Below are 6,732 nucleotides of genomic sequence, written 5' to 3'. Positions count from 1 at the left end.
CATGTCCCACCCAGTGTTGCCAACTTAGCGACTTTGTCGCTATATTTAGCGAGTTTTCAGACCACCTTAGCGACTTTTTTTCTGAAACGCGACTAGCGACAAATCTGGCGACTTTTTCTGGCGTTATTAGAGACTTATTTATGACGACTTTTTGACGTGAAAGCGCGTATCGCTCTTACTCTCAATAAGCAGCGGGTGCTGCGGTGGGCACCTCGCCCGTGCCAAAGCGCTCACAGGCGGAGGATAGTCCTCCCCCAGCTGCTATCAGGGCAGGGCTCCCGCACTGACTGTAACGCAGTCAGTTCTTCTTTTACTGTTATGTTGTTTTGTGGACCACAAAGTTTAAAACTACACACACACACAATAACTCCACCAGAGTGCCTGTTTCGGGTCACTTTTGCCGGTCCAAGCCCGGATAAAGGAGCAGGGTTGGAATTGTGACATTAAAAAAACAATAATTGCTAAAAGAAATTTAATTTGTAGTTCTAAATAAACTCTAAATGCATTTAGGACGTTTTTTACTCACTTTATGTCTCTTCCACGATGTTATTTCTCTCTCCAACAGCGTAGGTTACAATTACATTAGCATGACCAATTATGCAAATTAGGCGATGACATCATTTAGCGACTTCTAGCGACTTTTAGGACAACCAATAGCGATTTTCCTTACTGAGGAGTTGGCAACACTGGTCCCACCCGAATTGATTTCCAAATACGTCATCAACGTGTGACAGTGGGAGAGCATAAGGTCATTGACCTCACCGGAGTTTTACTGCGGTTCAGGCTCCTAACGACACAAGGGCTGTATCCCAATTCAGGGTCTGCAGCCTTAAAGTGCGCAGCCTTAACGGTCCACAAGGGCCGCGTACTTAAAGGCCGGAAGTGAGAGGCTTGTGAAATGGGACGGTCTAGCCTCCGTCGCGCTGCCCTGGATGCCTAGCAACCATGACACTAACAGCTGGAAACGTTTCATACAGCTTTGTTTGACAGAAATGAAGGAGAAAATCTTTTGTTCATTTGTTTGTTTGTACATGAGCTTTGATTTGATAAGTATCTGAGGCTGAGACCACAGGACTGTAAAACATGATTGTTGGGCTTCATTTCTGTACTGAACAGTCATTTAAGATTAGCTAGTAAATAACAATTAGCTAATGTTGTTCATGAGACTAAAGTCATCTCACTTTGGTAATGTAAATATAATATGGCCAATATTAAAGTTATATTTCAATCATTATTAGTTATTACAGCAGTGAATGAACTCTGTTTCAAATACTGAGCTTCAGTAAAGATTCAAGCTGCATTTATTTATATTATTTATATTTCCTGTCACCTTAAATCTTCACTCAAAGACAGGTTTCTTTGACACAGTATATATAACTGTGTTATATATATGAGAGACAAATATTGTTCTTTTAATATGTTGGCATTACTAAATTTGTATATATATATATATATATATATATATATATATATATATATATATATATATATATATATATATATATATATATATATATTAGGGGTGCAACGATACACAAAATTCACGGTTCGGTTCGGTTCGATACTTTGGTGTCACGGTTCGATATTTTTTCGATACAAAAAAATGTTCATGCATTTTTAATTTGTCATTTATTAAAATTATAAATATATATTTTAACTCAAAAGTACAGTTTTTAAATTTAACCCTAACCCTTGTGCGTGTTTTTTATTTTGACAGCGAATGCGCACCTGCGGACCACTTATGTGCAGCCCTGGTTATTTAGCTCATCATATTGCAGCCACAGAAATTATTTTGTCCATGAAACCATAAAGCTGCACTTTCTTTTTGCCTTATAGTCTGATTTGTCATAACTTCTCCGTTTTGTGGTAAGCTTTTCTTTGGCTGTCACTTCTTCACCCTGACCTGTCTTATTTGGCTCAGCAGAACTGAAATGCTTTTACACACGCACTCACATAAGCTCAGCGATTCTCTGCGCGATCAACCTCTCACATGTTTAAGCTGCGGGAGATTTCACTTGTCATGTTTGCATAGTAAGCTAACGATTAATAAGACGATGTCAGAGGAATTGGTGCACAAATTATCATCACTCACAGATCAGTGCTGTCGCTCTCTATACACAGTTCGCACGATTGCAAAGTGAAAGCAAAAAAACAAGCGCAAATTCAAACGCGATTTCAATATGTCACATATTGACAGTGGCTCACCGATGCCAATGACATAATTACCCAGCTACATTTCTGAAAGAATGCAAAAGCATTGACATATATTTTTCCTACAATAGCCCGACGGGCAGGGAAGAGATAGATTTTGGTAGCCCGACTGAAAAAATCGCTAGCTCCGGGACGTCGGGCTAGCGATATTGCGAGCCCTGTATCTGATTGAGGAATCACTCATCTTTGGAAAAGAGAGTTTATTACAGAGAAATGGCTCTTTCCAAAATAAAAGCTATACTATCCGCTTCTTCTGGGCTATATTCTCAGCAGCATAAGGAGAATCATGTGCTAACAGCTGTCTAAATGACTCGGCTAAAGTTAGTAGCATGCTTGCTTTTTTTTGTCTGCTTCCACTTGTCTTTGCACTAGGATGATGTCGGCGTAAATGTGCAGTCATATTCGTTGTGTTCCCACTAGTGCTTTCAGGTTAATCTCGTTGAAATGACCTTAACGCCACAACACGGCAAATCTCCGTTAACGAGCTACCGCCGATCGCTCCGTGCATGGGGCTAGACGGCCAACACGTTAACGAGCTAACTGCGCTAACACACTAGTTCCCACCCATGTAATTGAGCATTGCATGGCACATCCAACATACTGTTTTACTTTAGTCCATGACTCGCTTACCTTCAGGGTCATACGTCACATGAAAACCAAAATAATTCCAAACGCCAGATCTGAATGAGGGTGGGGGAGGTCCATGTTGCAAGGAGAGCTTAACTTCTGTCTCGCTAGCTTGCCCTGCGCTCTTCCTTCTGACTATGCTGTCTGTGTTGAGCGCTCAGTGGATCTGCGCTGGACAGTGCAGCCTAGGCGGAGTAGTCGAACGCAGATTCACTGAGCGCTCAACACAGACAGCATCGTCAGAAGGAAAGTTGATAAAATAAATTACAAATGTTGTATTGTTCGATACATATGCATACCGAACCGAAAGCACTGTATCGAACGGTTCAATATCGATACGAATATGTTGCACCCCTATAATATATAATATATATATATATATATATATAGTATGACGGACCTATTTATTCTTCGATATATATATATATATATATATATATATAATACAACTTCCTGTTAGTGTCAACATAAAAACCACATGACAATTCATGCTGACAGCATGATGATGTACATTCCAATGTATGAAGTGCTGTAAACAGTTGATCAGATCAATAAAGCTGGATTTGTTGTTGAATGCACTTATTACTTGATTTCTGAAAACCCTTTAGTGGAAGCCCTCCGCCCGCCCTGGCTTGGTGCTTGTGCTTTTTGTTTGGGGCTGTCGGGAGCCAGCCCTTTGAGGGGGGGTACTGTCACGGTTCTGGGTCCGTTGGACCCAGTATTTTGAGTTTATTGTGTTTTGATTTAAGTTTGCATCAGGGATTGTGTTCTTGTTCTCTTGTCGTGTTATGGTAATGTTTATGATGATGATTATGATGTTTATTATTTGAGTTTCATGTTTCTGTTTATGTTTAGGATGCGCTCTTCAGTTGTGTCGGCTTAGTATTTGTCCAGTTCCATGTGTCATTTTCTGTCTGTCTCTCTATGTCGAGTCTGCGCCTTTGTGTGATGGTTTCTTGTTCCTGTTTTATTGTGAAGGTCTGCGTCTCATGTGAGTGTGTTCAGTTTTACCTTTGTCTCGTCTTGTTGATCACTCCCAGCTGCGTCCACCACCTGTGTGTAATTCCCCTGTGATTCTCGGTGTATTTAAGTCATGTCTTCCGTCATTGTAGTTGCTGGTCCGTCTGTGTATTCCACCCTGCGTCATCTGTGTGTTTCCCTGCTGTCAACCGCCAAGTGTTTCTGCTCATGTTCAGGTTCGTGCTCTGTAGTTTAGTTTGTTCCCAGTCTAGTTAGTCATAGCTCCCTTTGCCGTTTGTATTTACTTTCATGCTCAATAAACCACCTTCACACCTTCACGACTGCCTGCGTTTGGATCCTCCTTCATTTCCTCCACACGGCTCACCTCACTCGCCGTGACAGTACGGACCAGCCAGAAATGGATCCAGCGGCATTCACCCCACCCACGGAGCTTCGGGACCGCATAACGAACTCCGCTTCAAAATTAATCAACCTGTGGCTAGAGCATGAGGGAGAAGCATTTCTCTACCTTCTGGAAGCCAGGCTGCAACAGCTTCTTTCCGATTATCCCTGGCTATTGGACTCACTGCACCCTCTGGTACAAAACTTCATTCTCCACGAACTTCACCTCCACCCTCCAGCCGCTACCGCTTCCCAACCCAGCCCGCCGGAGGTTTTTCCCGGCCCGCCGGAGGTTTTTCCCGGCCCGCCGGAGGTTTTGCCCGGCCCGCCGGAGCAGTCGGCAGGGAGGAAGCGGCGTTCGCGTCACCGGCGTGGCGCCCCGCAGCCGGACTTCGGGACTTCTAAACGGTCGGCTGTGGTTACCGATGGGCCTGCAGTGCAGCTATCAGTTCAATTAGCAGCCCAGCTGTCCTCAGTTCAGTCAGGCATTCCACAAGTCATTACACCTCCACCTCAACCGTCTCCACTACTGGCAGGTCAGTCTGTAACCGCTTCGCTGCCTATAGCTCTGTTGTCACCGGTTCAGCTGTCTGCCCACTCATTTACCCAGCCATCATCCTCACAGCCCCATTACAAGCAGGGAACACACTTCACACAAACTGTAGCTGGTTCATTTAAGCTGGCCATCTCAGAGACAGTTGCTCCCTCTAGGGCCTCCCCAGAGGCTGGGTGCCAGTCACCAGCCGACTCTGGACCCCTAGAGGTCGAGATGCCAGCACCAGCAGCTTCATTAGAGGACTTTACTGAGCAGTCTCGGCCATCATCCGATGCTGAGAGCTCCAGTGAGTCCGCCCCTCTGCCCCTGTCCTCTGCTGGAGGACCAGAGGGACCCATTCAGCCGTCAATCTCAGCTGGAGGGCCTGAGGAGCCCAACCAGCCTCATGCCACGTCAGCTGGAGGGCCCGAGGGGCCCGTCCAGCCTCATGCCACGTCAGCTGGGGGTTCAGGAGAACCGCACCAGCCTCATGCCACGTCAGCTGGAGGGCCCGAGGAGCCCGTCCAGCCTCATGCCACGTCAGCTGGGGGTTCAGGAGAACCGCACCAGCCTCATGTTTCGTCTGCTGGGGGTTCTGGAGGACCCAGCCAGGTTTAGAAAAAGTATCTGAAGTATGGGTAGGCGCTTGTTAGCGACTGTACAAAACTGTAATATAAACAATACATATAGATAAAATGTCATGACACCCTGCAAATAGGCATTGTGGGTGTTGTGTTATGAGCATAGCATATCACATAGACTGAAAATGATAGAAAGCACCAGGTCTACATTTCTGCAGCATTCCAAAAACTCAGAATAAAACTGAACATTAATGAACACAGTCAAGTCATTAAAACAATTGCAAATATGACTTAATAAAACTAGATTAAAACACAGGAGACACCTGAAACCTGTCCCATGCAAGTGCTGACTGAGAGTAAGTAGTATTTGCACTTCCTTCCACTTCACTTCCTTATTCTTTTTTGTGTTATTGTTGCCACCCCACATGAGAACAAAGAGTACTCACTAGGGAATAAGGTTGTGAACAAAATAACAAATTAGCCCTTTAAAGAAAAAAACAAATTAATTTAGTCTAGTAATTGGCGACCTGTCCAGGGTGTACCCCGCCTTTCGCCCTATGACAGGTGGGATAGGCTCCAGCGCCCCCCGCGACCCTGAAAAGGATAAGCGGAAGCGAATGGATGGATGGATGAATTTTTTTTTGGTTTGTACTAATAAGCACATAGAAGTAAGTCAAGTAAAATCCAACTAAAATTAAGCTGCTGTAGCTCTTTCTTCCTGTACACATAACCTCACTGCATATTCTGTTAAAGCCCAAAGTGTTCAGTGTCTGTAAACCAGTTCTATGAATAGAACGGGTAAAAACGCAGTAGAAGACTGTTACGATTCGGGGTTGGCAGTGTACTGTTTTAGGCATGACTGTGATGTGTTTCCCTGCATTATTTTGAAAGTCTGTTTTATATCAGTGTGTTCTGTTTACGTTTCCCTGTCTCGTCAGTTCTGAGTTGCCCCAGCTGTGTTTTCCTCCTGTTGTCCATTTCCCTGATTGCTCCCTCTAAGTATTTAAGCCCTGTGTTTCCGTTTGTCATGTCGATCTTCCCCCCGGTTGTATTTGTTTGGTGTTGGATGTAATTAAATGGCCTATTTTTGCTTTGATGAAAGTCTGTGTCAATACTTTCGTTTTTTTGGGATTTTTTTTGGAGACCCGTGTTAGTCTTTTTTGTTGGCTCGCCCTCCTCAAGAGCGGTGAGCGTGGGGGCATTTTTCCCTTATTTCTATTTTTCCTGTGTTGCACGCCGGTTGCCTAGGCCGGGGTGTAACATTATGGGGGCTCATCCGGGATTCGCTGGAGGGTCCGGGATCCGCTGGAGGGTCCGGGTTCCGCTGGAGGGACCGAGGGACCGCTCCAGCCTTCATCTGTCTTTGCTGGAGGGTCCGAGGGACCGCTCCAGCCTTCATTCGCCTTCGCTGGAGGG

The sequence above is a fragment of the Haplochromis burtoni genome, unplaced genomic scaffold, assembly GCF_018398535.1.
Source record: "Haplochromis burtoni strain Fernald_Lab_line unplaced genomic scaffold, NCSU_Asbu1 Contig_33, whole genome shotgun sequence".
NCBI classification, from domain to species: domain Eukaryota; kingdom Metazoa; phylum Chordata; class Actinopteri; order Cichliformes; family Cichlidae; genus Haplochromis; species Haplochromis burtoni.
The sequence above is the reverse complement of the archived record's forward strand: the minus strand, read 5'-3'. Positions refer to the sequence as shown.